Below are 15666 nucleotides of genomic sequence, written 5' to 3'. Positions count from 1 at the left end.
ATACTTACCAGCGGAAGATAGCGTGAAGACGCTTCCCCGCCCACCGCCTTCGCGTCATGTGACACGCCCACCGCGTCACATGACGCGGCCGGCCGTGTCACGTGACGCGCCGGCCGTGTCATATGACGCGGCGGCGGTAGGCGGGGAAGCGTTTTCACGCTATCTTCCGCTGTAGAGAGCGGGAGATAGCATGAACGGACGGCTTCCATTGACTGCAATGGAAGCCGTCAGCGCGTACACCCGCGGCAAATAGAGCATGCTGCGGGTGAGGACGGGAGATTTCACGGTGTGGAATTTCGAGGTGGAATTCCGCATCGTGAGCATTGTGCTATTAGGTTCAATAGAACCTAATAGCAGGGGGCAACGCAGCGGATTTTTGCCGCGAATTTACGCGGCGTAAATCCGTTCGTGGGAAGGAGGCCTTAGTGTAGCTTGACGCCACCGGAAGTGTGGGTGGTGACAAGATACAGTCTTCTTGACAGGCCAGCCACCCCCTTCCTGTCAGGTCTTGGCACTCAAAAACAGCGCTTTAGCTGGCGTTGGAGTGGGCTGCGTACTTGGACAGTATGGGAGCGGTGGCTTTCCTGGCCCCCTGTCAGTATTGTGCAGCAGTGGGGGAGACAGTGAGCAGCTGCGGCGGCAGAGCCGCTTCCTCCTTTCACTCCGCAGAGGCCGCCGACACAGAGGGAGTGGGGGACCTGCAGCCCTGACTGTCACTAAGGGAGGCAGGAGGACGCGGAGTCTGACGGGCAGCGGCAGACAATGAGGGAGCGGTGCGGGGGCGCCAGAGCCGTTTCCCCTGCACTGTGCAGCAGCGTCCATGGACACAGAACGTGGGGCTGACAGGAGGCTGCAGGCGAGCGGCGAGACTAAAAAGAAAGGACTTTACAGGCTTGAGCCAATTATGAGCTGGGGGTGTGAGAGGGGCGTTCCTCCTGTCAAACCCCTAGCTTCCGGTGGCTTCAAGGTACACTAATACCCAGGCGGCCTTTGGGCTCCTACGTACTTGCGATCGCTGCGTTTTTTAAACGCGAATGTCAGTGGGACTTTCTAATGTTAAAAATGCAGCGCACAAAAATGGTAAGTTTCGTGCTTTGTGATCTTTGTGCGTTGCGTTTTCAACATTAGAAAGTCCTATTGACATTTACGTTTAAAAAAAAGCAGCGATATCGCGATCGCAAATGCGTGGGAGCACCAAATCATAGCGCAGATGTTCCTCGTGCCGATGTGAACGGGCCAAGCAGCCTGAAGAAGTACAGTAGAATGCGCGTGATAACACTCCCTTCATAGCACAATCGCGTCACGCTCTGGTCTGAGGACTGATCCTAGCCTTCCCTAAAGGCAAAACCAAATTGGGTGTGCACGAATGCACGGGCTACTTATTACAGGGGAAGGAGCTACCTATTACTGGGGGGGCTGCCTATTACACGGGGCTGCCTGTTACTGGGGGGGGGGGGGGCTGGTTATTACTGGGGTGGGGGCTAATTACTACTGGGGGGGGGCTGCTTATTACTGGGGGGGCTGCCTATTACTGGGGGGGGGGGACCTGCTTATTACTGGGGTGGTTGCTTATTACTGAGGGTGGGGGGGTGGGGGCTACTTATTACAGGGGAAGGGGCTGCTTATTACTGGGGGGCTGCCTATTACTGGGGGGGCTGGTTATTACTGAGGGGGTGGGGGCTACTTATTACAGGGGAAGGGGCTGCCTATTACTGGGGGGGGCTGCCTATTACTGGGGTGGGACCTGCTTATTACTGAGGGGGACCTGCTTATTACTGGGGGGTGGGGGCTACTTATTACAGGGGAAGGGGCTGCTTATTACTGGGGGGAGTGGGGGCTACTTATTACAGGGGAAGGGGCTGTCTATTACTGAAGGGGGCTGCCTATTACGGGGGGGGGGGGAACCTGCTTATTACAGTGGGGGGGACCTGCTTATTACTGGGGAGACCTGCTTATTACTGGGGGGGGGCTACTTATTACAGGGGGAGGGGCTGCTAATTACTGAGAGGTGGGGGCTGTCTATTACTGGGGGGGGGATAAATTATATGCTGCCCTATGTGTGTGCTAGGGGGGGGATACATTATATGCTGCCCTATGTGTGTGCTGGGGGGGAAGATATATTATACTGCCCTATGTGTGTACTGCCAGGACATTCTAAATGTCATGATTAAATAAGAATGCACTCAACTCCAACCCCCTTTATAACCCCGCCCCATATAACCAATGCCCCGCCCATGTCCCGCCCCACCCTGCCGGGCCTTGTAAAAATGGTCTTGCTTGAAGCCGGTCCCTGGTGCCAAAAAGGTTGGGGACCACTGCGATAGCGGATACAAAGCAATGGTAATTTTGAAGGCCGCATAACAAGACTAAAACACAGCCATCTGTTTAAGTGCTGAACGTGAGCTTGCAGGACAGAAGAGCACCGGCCCCCTGAGCGAGGTCACGCATATTTAGGGCTCTACAAAGAGCGCCCCCCCCCCCCCGGGCAAGTTCACGCATGTTTAGGGCTTTACAAAGAGCATAGCCCCCGGGCGAGTTCACACATGTTTAGGGCTCTACAAAGAGCGCCTTCCCCCAGACCAGGTCACGCATGTTTAGAGCTTTACCATGAGTGACCCCCCGGGGAGGTCACGTGTGTTTACGGCTGTACAGTTTTCTGGTTATTGATCTCTGGCCCGTTGCAGTGCGCGGCGGTAGGTTCTCTGCGGTCAGGCAGTACATGCAGCCGGCTACCTGACCTCTGCTACTGGCCCCGGGACAGTTGGGGGTTGTGCGGCACCCGTGTATCAGCCGCTCTGAACCCCTCACACAAGCTTATATATATTTTTTCTTTTTTTAATAATTTTTTCCACTTCCACCGGTCATCTCCGCTATAGGGGTCTTTTTCACGGGTGTGATTTTCTGCATTCTGCGCCGAATGTCGCTGTAAATGCCGCACGGCTCTGTGCAGATTGTGATACAGAATGAAAATGCTTTAAGTCAGCAATCCCACATCAAAATCCCTTTTTAGTCCTGTTGATGCGGAATTCCACTGCGTCTCGGCAAAAATATTCCGCCCTTAGGCTGCCATCACACGTTCGAGAAAATCATGCTTTTTTTAGCGATGCGAGAAAACGCAGAATCATGAAGCCGATGACTTTCAATGACTTCCTCTCCATTTGCAATGTTTCCTGTCCTGACGGCCTGCCCAATCTGTGTTTTTCAATTTTTTTTCGCCCGTTTCTCTATGCAGCCTCCGATGTATCGCGACGCACGAACTCGCAATGCGTTTTTAACATTAGCAACACCTAATTTCGCACGAGAAAATCGCAGGCTGCAGCGATGCGATGTGAGATTATTTTCGTATTAGCAAGTATGCGATATTGCCGTGATTTTCTCATGGTGATATCGCGCTCGCCCGTGTGAAGCAGGCCTCCTGCATGGAGCTGTGTGTGGAACGTGATGAGCAACATACTGCTCCATTAATCCCTTACTGACTGCCCATATGTCTTTATGGTGGTCACAAAGGAGCCTTAAGGCCACAGGACGTAAGCTTACGCCCTGGCAGGGTGGTAGTTAAACTAACAGGATGTAAATTTACGTCCCGTGGACAGCAGGGGCTCAGAAGTGTAATCATGGAGGGTAGATATGTTGCCATGGCAAGCAGATGCCATACACCGATGTCCGTGCCTGCCATGGCCTGTGATTGCTATTGTGAGGGTTAATGCATTGCAGTACAAGGATTGCAGTGCATTATAGTGATCAGAGCTTTTAGGGTTCAAGTCCTCTGCAGGGATACAAAAAAATGGCGCAAAAGAGAAAACACTTTTTTGTGCACTTTCTCACCCGTGTAAAGGCAGTTTTAGGTGAGACACACGAATATGAACCCCATTCGCTTGAATGGGGTCATACACGTGAGTGATGTTCTCCTACATGGCACCGCGCTGTTCAAGTCGCGGCATGTTCTATCTTCCTGTGTGTTCTCGCATCGCAGCGCCCATTGTTTTCAGTGGGTTCAGCGGCAGCATCACACCACGTGCTAGGTGCATGCTATGTGAGGTCCGCGATCCTCTGCCGCGGCGGAGGATCGCTTCTTCCCCAAAGTGATATAAGCTGTTTTGACATAAAAATGCCCCGCATCCGTGGGATATTCATATGTTGGCGAGGGTGATATGGGGCTGAGAGTCAAGAGAAAACATACACATAATGGGTATTGCCAGACTCACAATCACCAAGGAAAATGTTTAGTTATTTCACACGGGGAATGGCGTAAATATTTTTTTTTTAAATGTCAGAATTGCTTTTTTTTGTCTTCCCCCACATAAAAAACTATCAAAAAGTAGCATGTAGTTTAATTGATACCATTTTGGAGTATAGGTGTTTTTGACACAGGTGGGAGAGAGATTAAAAATGAAGAGCGTTTTTTTTTATGTATGTTATTTTAATCTACATATATTCACAGATTATTACATATAATCTTCCCGATGTGAAACACTCATAACTCACGTTTCATTAAAAAAAATGCTAATAAAATCCTCCTGACAGTTCAGTTTTATGTGTTTATGCTGAGTAATTCCAAGTAATCTACAAAGTGATTCCTCCCCAAAAATAAATAAAAGCTGGGGAGGGTGCGGGTGGCAGGGAAATTGGATTGCAAAGGGTTAATATGTGAGGATTAAAATTATAATATACTGCAAAACTGAAGTATTGCAGTATATTGTAGAAGTGATCAAATGATCGCAAGTTCAAGTCCCCTAAGGTTACAGAGAAAATGAAGTAAAGATGGAGGGGGGACTTTTGTTATCTTGATTTTAAAAAAATTTAAAAAACACCCCGTAAAAAATATAAACGTGAAATAATATACTTTTAAAATAAAAAAAAATTAAAGAAAAAGATTTTTCCTGCAAAAGGATCTAAACAAAAATGAAAATTACCATAGCTGCCATTGCCGTGTCCTAAAAAGCCCAAGCTGTCTAGGTGTTACATGATCTGTCTCACACGTTGAATGCTGTAAAAAGAAGAAATGCAGAATTCCAGAATTGCTTTTTTTTTGGTCACCATGTCTCCTAATAAGGGCTTATTCAGACGTCCGTATATCGGCTGGGTTTTCACGCCTGGCCGATATACGGTGTCCCTTTCTGCAGGGGGAGGAGGCAGGCCGGGAGCAGTGCACTCTGCTCCCGCCACCTCTCCACCCTCCCCCCCCTCGCCACTATTTGCAATGGAACATGGCAGAAGTTAGCTCCGCCCCCCATCTCTCCTTCCCATTGCAAACTGTGGTGAGGGGCGGAGAGGGGGCGGGAGCTCAGCGCACTGCTCCCGGCCCGGCCCGCATCCTCCCCCTGCAGAAAGGGACACAGTATATCAGCCAGGCGTGAAAACCCAGCCGATATACGGATGTCTGATTAAGCCCTAAAATTGAAAAAGAAGTGATTAAAAAGTCAAATGCACCCAAAAATGGTTGCACTAAAAAATATAGGGCTGTGAATATGGCCGCAAAATTTTAAAAAAGTAAATCTTTTCCAAGTAGTAAAACATAAAAATAAAATCACAGTATCATCGTAATGGGGTGCTGACCTAGAGAATGAAATGAACACGTCATTTTCACTGCACCATAAACGCCACAAAAACAAACCCCACACCTGAAAAATGGCGCATTTGCTATTTAGTTTTCCATTTCACCCCACTTAAAAATGTTTACGTTTTCCAGTTCATTATATGGTGCATTAAATAGTACCATTAATACATCTAGTCCTGCAAATAAGCCCCCACATGGTGCCTCAATGGAAAAATAAAAAAGGTATCGCGCTTGGAATGCAGTGATGAAAAAACGAAAACCTGAAGTATGGCTGGTAGTTAAATGTAGTTACATTCAGTAAAGGTCTATCAGCAGCGCAGCGGTCATGATTGACACCTGCACTTTGCAACACCCTTCTCTTCTTCCCATTGAAAGCATACTATAACTTTAAGCGCCAACAATACGCTAGTAAGGCCGGCATCACACACTTGACTTGAAAATCCACCAAGAAGTGCCGTGTGTTTCAAGTGTTTTTTATAAGAATTATAATTTTTTAGCAGTCCTTTTTTTTTTATTCTATAACATTTTTTGTTTATTTTTGTATGCCGGTCTTTTTTGAATGGGATGCAACTTTGACAACAGGACAACCTACCGTCAAAACCTTTAAATAAGCCCTAGCTGCAGGAAAAAAATTAATGAAATAATACATCACCTTGAAGAAGCACTGTCCGGCTCCGTCTTCTCCCCGAATCCCCAGCACTAGTCTTCTTCATTTCTTCTGGCCGTGGATTGAAAAATCCCTGCCTCCTGGAAGCGCTGCCTCTATTTGGCTGAGCGCTGTGACAACATTGATTGAATGGCTGTGATTGGTCACAGCGCTCAGCCAATCAGAGGCATCGGTTCCAGGAGGTGGGGACGTTTCAATCCCCGGTCAGAAGAAATGAAGAAGACGCGCTGGAGTTGGACAGCACTTCTAGGTGATGTTTTTGTTTTTGTTCAAGAGACCACTGCAGGAGCTTCCAGGAATGGAGCGGCGGTAAACAGGGCAGCTGCAATGGAAAGGAAGACCGTTTCATGGGTAAGTACTGTTTATATTTTTTATTTTATGCCATTCTCTGCTCATAATTTATTTTTTTTTATCCTTAAAAACCCCTTCAAAATAAATTCTAGTATTTTGAACAAAAAATGCTTTAAAAAATACCACTGAAAACGCATAAAAATGCTGTGTGTGACTTCAGCCTACCAGGAAAGCAGCCAGAGGGCATCTTGTAGATGTATGTTTTCAGCATTTTATTTAATAGCGTACAGAAACTGTTGAACATTTATGTGTTACCACTAGAGGGAGCTAGCGGAATACAAATGATTATTATGAGGTTTATGCTGTGCTTTTATACAAAAAGGCAAGTAAAATGTTTGCAGAGGTTGTGGCAGCAATTTCTGATTCATGACCAACAGGTTTTAGTGTTTTTACTAATTACTAGCAAAACTGCCATTTTTTGTATAGTAGTTTAGACAAAGGAGTTTATGACAGGTAGCGTATTATTTTTATTAGTGGGGACAAGTAGGGAGAAAAAGTTAAAGAAACTCGGTTACCTGTTATTAGCCATATAAGTTAAGTTTATGCACTGAAAGTAGGTGACCTGCAGAATCCGGGGATGTAAGTGTTATACTTACCCTTCCTTGTCGTTCCCCCGCTGTGAGCGCTGGAAGCCACCCCTGCAGTGCATTGAGCAGCGCTGATAAGTAGTCCGCCCATTATAAAATTAGAACGGGCAGACTACTTAAAGCATTCAGCGGTGGCTTTCAGCGTTTGAATCAGGGTTAACGACAGGGAAGGTAAGTATAACACTTCTATTCCCAGACCCAGAGGGTCACCTACATTCCACACATAAGCATCGCTTACAGGGCCAAAAGTAGATGAGATGACAGATTCCCTTTCTGCTGCTCACTTTGGTACCTTTGTAGGTTCACAGGACAGAAGAAATTTCCTGAACCTGTGTGTAGGAAAAACTACTATTTTGTTACCACTAAATATATATATATATATATATATATATATATATATATATACACATAAATATATATATATATATATATACACATATATATATATATATATATAAATATATATATATATATATATATATATATATATATACACATATATATATATATATAAATATATATATATATATATATATATATATATATATACACATATATATATATATATATATATACATATATAACTACAAACGTACAAGACCTGCCCATACAGAGATGCTCTGATCCAGTCTTCTAGCTATCATAGTGTCAAAGTCCCTCAGATTTTTATGGTTGCCCATTTTTCCTGCTTCTAGCCATCAACTTCAAGAACTGATTGTTCACTTGCTACCTTATATTTTCTACCCCTTGATAAGTGCCATTGTAACAAGATAAGTGGTTGTTAGTGATTTTAAGGTACATTCAGGGGCACACCTAAAGGCTCAGGGGCCCGGGTGCAAAAGTTCAGCTCAGGGCCCTCCCCGGGCCTCCACTTTTCCCCTGCACGCTCCTGTACTCATACCTAGATTGTGCTGCATACAGCTGCAAAACGAATTTCCATACATGATCTGCCCCTTGGCGTAATCTTTCCAAACATGACTCATTTCCTGCACTACATGAAAATTTGTTTGTAGCCCCTTGGCCCACTCTCACACACACCGCTTTTTACCACTATTAGTGCGGCGTTCCGAGCGCCGTACTGACCATGGTACAACGCTCTCATTGACTTTAATGGGGTAAGTCAAACCTGTATTCGAACACGGTGTTCCTAACACCGCTATTTTCAAGAGCTGTCTATTCTATTTTTGCGTTTTCGTGTTATTTAACGCTCCTCCTCACCCATCACAATGATGGGGTGTATTAAAAAGTGCTGTCAAAAGCTGTAACGTGTTTAAAAACGCTGCTCGAAATTGCGGTAAAAATGCCATGATTTCAAGCTGCGTTTTCTGAACTCTTGTGTGAGAGTGGCCTTAGGGTGTGTTCATATTTTTGTTGTACTTTTGAACCACAAATAAGAAAAACGTAAAAAAAACCCTGCATGCAGCATTCAAAGACCACATACATTATTCAGAAACGGCATACACTATTAAAAACAGCATGTGTTTTTTTGATGCGTTTTTTAATTCTGCAATTATATATAGTATATATATATAGTATAACTTATACCAGACATAGATAGATAGATAGATATGACACAAAGATATGAGAAAAATATATAAATAGATATGCGATAAATAGATAGATAGATATGAGACAGACAGATGGATAGATACATGTGAGATAGATAGATATGAAGATAGATATAACACATAGATATGTAAAAGATATATAAATAGATATGAGAGATAGATATTAGATAGATAGATAGATAGATAGGAGATAGATACATACACACATATATACAAATACACATACGTACACACTAGAGATGAGCGAACGTACTCGTCCGAGCTTGATACTCGTTCGAGTATTAGCGTGTTCGAGATGCTCGTTACTAGAGGCGAGTACCACGCAATGTTCGAGTTACTTTTACTTTCATCTCTGAGACGTTAGCGCGCTTTTCTGGCCAATAGAAAGACAGGGAAGGCATTACAACTTCCCCCTGTGACGTTCAAGCCCTATACCACCCCCCTGCAGTGAGTGGCTGGCGAGATCAGGTGTCACCCGAGTATATAAATCGGCCCCTCCCGCGGCTCGCCACAGATGCATTCTGACTAGAGATGAGCGAGCGTACTCGGATAAGCACTACTCGCTCGAGTAATTGGCTTTATCCGAGTACCGCTGTGCTCGGGGCTAAAGATTCGGGTGCCGGCACGGAGCGGGGAGCTGCAGGGGAGAGCGGGGAGGAACGGAGGTAAGATCTTTCTCTCCTTCTCTCCTGCCCGCTCTCCCCTGCTCCCCGCTGCCACTCACCTGTCAGCCGCAGCGGCACCCGAATCTTTAGCCCCGAGCACAGCGATACTCAGATAAAGCCAATTACTCGAGCAAGTACCGCTTATCCGAGTACGCTCGCTCATCTCTAATTCTGACAGAGATCAGGGAAAGTGCTGCTGATGGTGGAGCTGCTATAGGGAGAGTGTTAGGAGTGATTTTAGGCTTCAAGAACCCCAACGGTCCTTCTTAGGGCCACATCTGACCGTGTGCAGTACTGTTGAGGCTGCTTTTTGCAGTGTTGCACTTTTTTTTTTGTATATCGGCCGTGCAGAGCATTGCGTCCTCAGTCTGCAGTAATTTTACATAGTCCAGGGCCAGTAGTGGTGAGGCAGGGACAGTGAAAGAGATATACTGTGTATATAGACAGTGGGCTTTTCCAAAAAAATTTGTGAAAAAACATTCTATTTGGGCTGCCTGTGACCGTCCTGAGTGTACTGCGTCTCTGCTGGGGGTAGTAGTCCTAATTAATACGCAGCCAACTAAGTGTTACAGCAGGCTTGCGCAAAATTCTTTCCTGGCTCTGCTGTGCGTTACACATCACCGCTGTCATCCTGTCCAGAGGGAAACAGTCTGCAGTAATTTTACATAGTCCAGGGCCAGTAGTGGTGAGCCAGGGACAGTGAAAGAGATATACTGTGTATATAGGCAGTGGGCTTTTCCAAAAAAATTTGGGAAAAAACATTCTATTTGGGCTGCCTGTGACCGTCCTGAGTGTACTGCGTCTCTGCTGGGGGTAGTAGTCCTAATTAATACGCAGCCAGCTAAGTGTTACAGCAGGCTTGCGCAAAATTCTTTCCTGGCTCTGCTGTGCGTTACACATCACCGCTGTCATCCTGTCCAGAGGGAAACAGTCTGCAGTAATTTTACATAGTCCAGGGCCAGTAGTGGTGAGCCAGGGACAGTGAAAGAGATATACTGTGTATATAGGCAGTAGGCTTTTCCATAAAAATTTGGGAAAAAACATTCTATTTGGGCTGCCTGTGACCATCCTGAGTTTACTGCGTCTCTGCTGGGGGTAGTAGTTCTAATTAATACGCAGCCAGCTAAGTGTTACAGCAGGCTTGCGCAAAATTCTTTCCTGGCTCTGCTGTGCATTCCGTAAGCGAAGTCAGCCTCCAACCACAGGCCAATAAGTGGCACATTTAATTACAGCGTTCTGTTTCTGCACTACTGGTAATACACCATGCTGAGGGGTAGGGGTAGGCCTAGAGGACGTGGACGCGGGCGAGGACGCGGAGGCCCAAGTCAGGGTGTGGGCACAGGCCGAGCTCCTGATCCAGGTGTATCACAGCCGACTGCTGCGGGATTAGGAGAGAGTCACGTTTCTGGCGTCCCCACATTCATCTCACAATTAATGGGTCCACGCGGTAGACCTTTATTAGAAAATGAGTAGTGTGAGCAGGTCCTGTCGTGGATGGCAGAAAGTGCATCCAGCAATCTATCGACCACCCAGAATTCTGCGCCGTCCACTGCTGCAACTCTGAATCCTCTGGCTGCTGCTCCTCCTTCCTCCCAGCCTCCTCACTCCATTACAATGACACATTCTGAGGAGCAGGCAGACTCCCAGGAACTGTTCTCGGGCCCCTGCCCAGAATGGGCAGCAATGGTTCCGAATCCTCTCCCACTGGAGGAGTTTGTCGTGACCGATGCCCAACCTTTGGAAAGTTCCCGGGGTCCGGGGGATGAGGCTGGGGACTTCCGGCAACTGTCTCAAGAGCTTTCAGTGGGTGAGGAGGACGATGACGATGAGACAGAGGATTCGGAGGAAGAGCAGCAGGACGATGAGGTGACTGACCCCACCTGGTTTGCTACGCCTACTGAGGACAGGTCTTCAGAGGGGGAGGCCGAGGTGCTCAAAGGTCTGGCAGTTTTTCACTAAGAGTGCAGACGACCGACGAACAGTGGTGTGCAACCTTTGTCGCGCCAAGATCAGCCGGGGAGCCACCACCACCAGCCTCACCACCCCCAGCATGCGCAGACATATGATGGCCAAGCACCCCACAAGGTGGGACGAAGGCCGTTCACCGCCTCCGATTTACACCGCTGCCTCTCCCCCTGTGCCCCAACCTGCCACTGAGATCCAACCCCCCTCTCAGGACACAGGCACGACCGTCTCCTGGCCTGCACCCACACCCTCACCTCCGCTGTCCTCGGCCCCATCCACCAATGTCTCTCAGCGCACCGTCCAGCCATCGCTAGCGCAAGTTTTGGAGCGCAAGCGCAAGTACGCCGCCACACACCCGCACGCTCAAGCGTTAAACGTGCACATAGCCAAATTTATCAGCCTGGAAATGCTGCCGTATAGGCTTGTGGAAACGGAGGCTTTCAAAAGCATGATGGCGGCGGCGGCCCCGCGCTACTCGGTTCCCAGTCACCGCTACTTTTCCCGATGTGCCGTCCCAGCCCTGCACGACCACGTCTCCCGCAACATTGTACGCGCCCTCACCAACGCGGTTACTGCCAAGGTCCACTTAACAACGGACACGTGGACAAGCACAGGCGGGCAGGGCCACTATATCTCCCTGACGGCACATTGGGTGAATTTAGTGGAGGCTGGGACAGAGTCAGAGCCTGGGACCGCTCACGTCCTACCAACCCCCAGAATTGCGGGCCCCAGCTCGGTGGTGGTATCTGCAGCGGTGTATGCTTCCTTTACTAAACCACCCTCCTCCTCCTACGCAACCTCTGTCTCGCAATCAAGATGTGTCAGCAGCAGCACGTCGCCAGCAGTCGGTGTCGCGCGGTGTGGCAGCACAGCGGTGGGCAAGCGTCAGCAGGCCGTGCTGAAACTACTCAGCTTAGGAGAGAAGAGGCACACGGCCCACGAACTGCTGCAGGGTCTGACAGAGCAGACCGACCGCTGGCTTGCGCCGCTGAGCCTCCAACCGGGCATGGTCGTGTGTGACAACGGCCGTAACCTGGTGGCGGCTCTGCAGCTCGGCAGCCTCACGCACGTGCCATGCCTGGCCCACGTCTTTAATTTGGTGGTTCAGCGCTTTCTGAAAAGCTACCCACGCTTGTCAGACCTGCTCGGAAAGGTGCGCCGGCTTTGCGCACATTTCCGCAAGTCCCACACGGACGCTGCCACCCTGTGCACCCTGCAAAATCGGTTTAATCTGCCAGTGCACCGACTGCTGTGCGACGTGCCCACGCGGTGGAACTCTACGCTCCACATGTTGGCCAGGCTCGATGAGCAGCGTAGAGCTTAAGTGGAATACCAACTCCAACATGGGCGGCGCAGTGGGAGTCAGCCTCCTCAATTCTTTACAGAAGAGTGGGCCTGGTTGGCAGACATCTGCCAGGTCCTTGGAAACTTTGAGGAGTCTACCCAGATGGTGAGCGGGGATGCTGCAATCATTAGCGTCACCATTCCTCTGCTATGCCTCTTGAGAAGTTCCCTGCAAAGCATAAAGGCAGACGCTTTGCGCTCGGAAACGGAGGCGGGGGAAGACAGTATGTCGCTGGATAGTCAGAGCACCCTCCTGTCTATATCTCAGCACGTTAAGGAGGAGGAGGTGGAGGAGCATGAGGAGGAGGGGGAAGAGACAGCTTGGCCCACTGCTGAGGGTACCCATGCTGCTTGCCTGTCATCCTTTCAGCGTGTATGGCCTGAGGAGGAGGAGGAGGATCCTGAAAGTGATCTTCCTAGTGAGGACAACCATGTGTTGCGTACAGGTACCCTGGCACACATGGCTGACTTCATGTTAGGATGCCTTTCTCGTGACCCTCGCGTTACACGCATTCTGGCCACTACGGATTACTGGGTGTACACACTGCTCGACCCACGGTATAAGGAGAACCTTTGCACTCTCATACCCGAAGAGGAAAGGGGTTCGAGAGTGATGCTATACCACAGGACCCTGGCGGACAAGCTGATGGTAAAATTCCCATCCGACCTCGCTAGTGGCAGAAGGCGCAGTTCCGAGGGCCAGGTAGCAGGGGAGGCGCAGAGATCAGGCAGCATGTACAGCACAGGCAGGGGAACACTCTCTAAGGCCTTTGACAGCTTTATGGCTCCCCAGAAAGACTGTGTCACCGCTCCCCAGTCAAGGCTGAGTCGGCGGGAGCACTGTAAAAGGATGGTGAGGGAGTACGTAGCCGATCGCACGACCGTCCTCCGTGACGCCTCTGCCCCCTACAACTACTGGGTGTCGAAGCTGGACACGTGGCCTGAACTTGCGCTGTATGCCCTGGAGGTGCTTGCTTGTCCTGCGGCTAGCGTCTTGTCAGAGAGGGTGTTTAGTGCGGCCGGGGGAATCATCACGGATAAGCGTACCCGCCTGTCAACCGACAGTGCCGACAGGCTTACACTCATCAAGATGAACAAAGCCTGGATTTCCCCAGACTTCTCTTCTCCACCAGCGGACAGCAGCGATACCTAAGCAATACGTAGGCTGCACCCGCGGATGGAAGCATCATTCTCTATCACCATCAAAAACGGGGACCTTTTAGCTTCATCAATCTGTGTATTCTATTCATCCTCCTCCTCCTGCTCCTCCTCCTGAAACCTGACGTAATCACGCCGAACGAGCAATTTTTCTTAGGCCCACAAGGCTCAGTCATATAATTTTTGTAAACAATTTTTATACGTTTCAATGCTTTTTAAAGCGTTGAAACTTGCACCTGAACCAATTTTTATTTTAACTGGGCTGCCTCCAGGCCTTGTTACAAATTAAGCCACATTAACCAAAGCGATTAATGGGTTTCACCTGCCCTCTTGGTTGGGCATGGGCAATTTTTCTGAGGTACATTAGTACTGTTGGTACACCAATTTTTTTGGGCCCTCGCCTACAGTGTAATCCAATTAATTTTTTGCCCACCTGCATTAAAGCTGACATTACATCAGCTGTGCTGGGCACTGCAATTGGATATATTTATGTACCGCCGGTGGGTTCCAGGGAGCCACCCATGCTCTCGGTCCACACGGAGTTGTAACTGCATGTGTCCACTTCTAAAGAACCCCAGTCTGACTGGGGCATGCAGTGTGGGCCCAAGCCCACCTGCATTAAACATGACATTACCTCAGCTGTGATGGGCAATGCAATGGGATATATTTATGTACCGCCGGTGGCTTCCTGGGACCCACCCATGCTGTCGGTCCACACAGAGTTGTAACTGCATGTGTCCACTTCTAAAGAACCCCAGTCTGACTGGGGCATGCAGTGTGGGCCCAAGTCCACCTGCATTAAATATGACATTACCTCAGCTGTGATGGGCAATGCAATGGGATATATTTATGTACCGCCGGTGGGTTCCAGGGAGCCACCCATGCTGTTCGTCCACACGGACTTCACAATAGGGAGTTGTACCTGCCTGTGTCTACTTATAAAAAACCCCAGTCTGACTGGGGCATGCAGTGTGGGCCGAAGCCCATCTGCATTTAATCTGACGTTAGCTCTGCTGTCCAGGGCACTGCAATGGGATACATTTATGTACAGACGGTGGGTTCCAGGGAGCCACCCATGCTGCGGGTGCACACGGAATTCCCATTGTGGAGTTGTACCTGCCTGTGACTATTTATAAAAAACCCCGGTCTGACTGGGGCATGCAGACACCTTGACAGAATGAATAGTGTGTGGCACATAGGTTCCCCATTGCTATGCCCACGTGTGCAGCTCCTGATGGCGGTGGCACAGGATTATATTTCTCATTGCTTCTGTACAGCATTGTGGGCTATCGTCCTGCCCCTTTTAAAGAGGGACGCTGCCTAGCCGTGCCAACCCTCTGCAGTGTGTGCCTGCCGTTCCTCCTCATGGCAGACGCACTTATAAATAGACATGAGGGTGGTGTGGCATGAGGGCAGCTGAAGGCGGCGCAGGGACACTTTGGTGTGTGCTGTGGACACTGGGTCGTGCGGGGGGGGGGGGGGGGGGGGGTTGGGCAGCATGTAACCCAGGAGAAGTGGCAGCGGAGTGTCATGCAGGCAGTGATTGTGCTTTGTTGGAGGTAGTGTGGTGCTTAGTTAAGGTATGCATTGCTAATGAGGGCTTTTCAGAAGTAAAAATTGTTGGGAGGGGGGGCCCACTCTTGCCGCTATTGTGGCTTAATAGTGGGACCTGGGAACTTGAGATGCAGCCCAACATGTAGCCCCTCGCCTGCCCTATCCGTTGCTGTGTCGTTCCCATCACTTTCTTGAATTGCCCAGATTTTCACAAATGGAAACCTTAGCGAGCATCAGCGATATACAAAAA

Source organism: Eleutherodactylus coqui, chromosome 3 (assembly GCF_035609145.1).
Source record: "Eleutherodactylus coqui strain aEleCoq1 chromosome 3, aEleCoq1.hap1, whole genome shotgun sequence".
In the NCBI taxonomy this organism is placed as follows: Eukaryota; Metazoa; Chordata; class Amphibia; order Anura; family Eleutherodactylidae; genus Eleutherodactylus; species Eleutherodactylus coqui.
The sequence above is the reverse complement of the archived record's forward strand: the minus strand, read 5'-3'. Positions refer to the sequence as shown.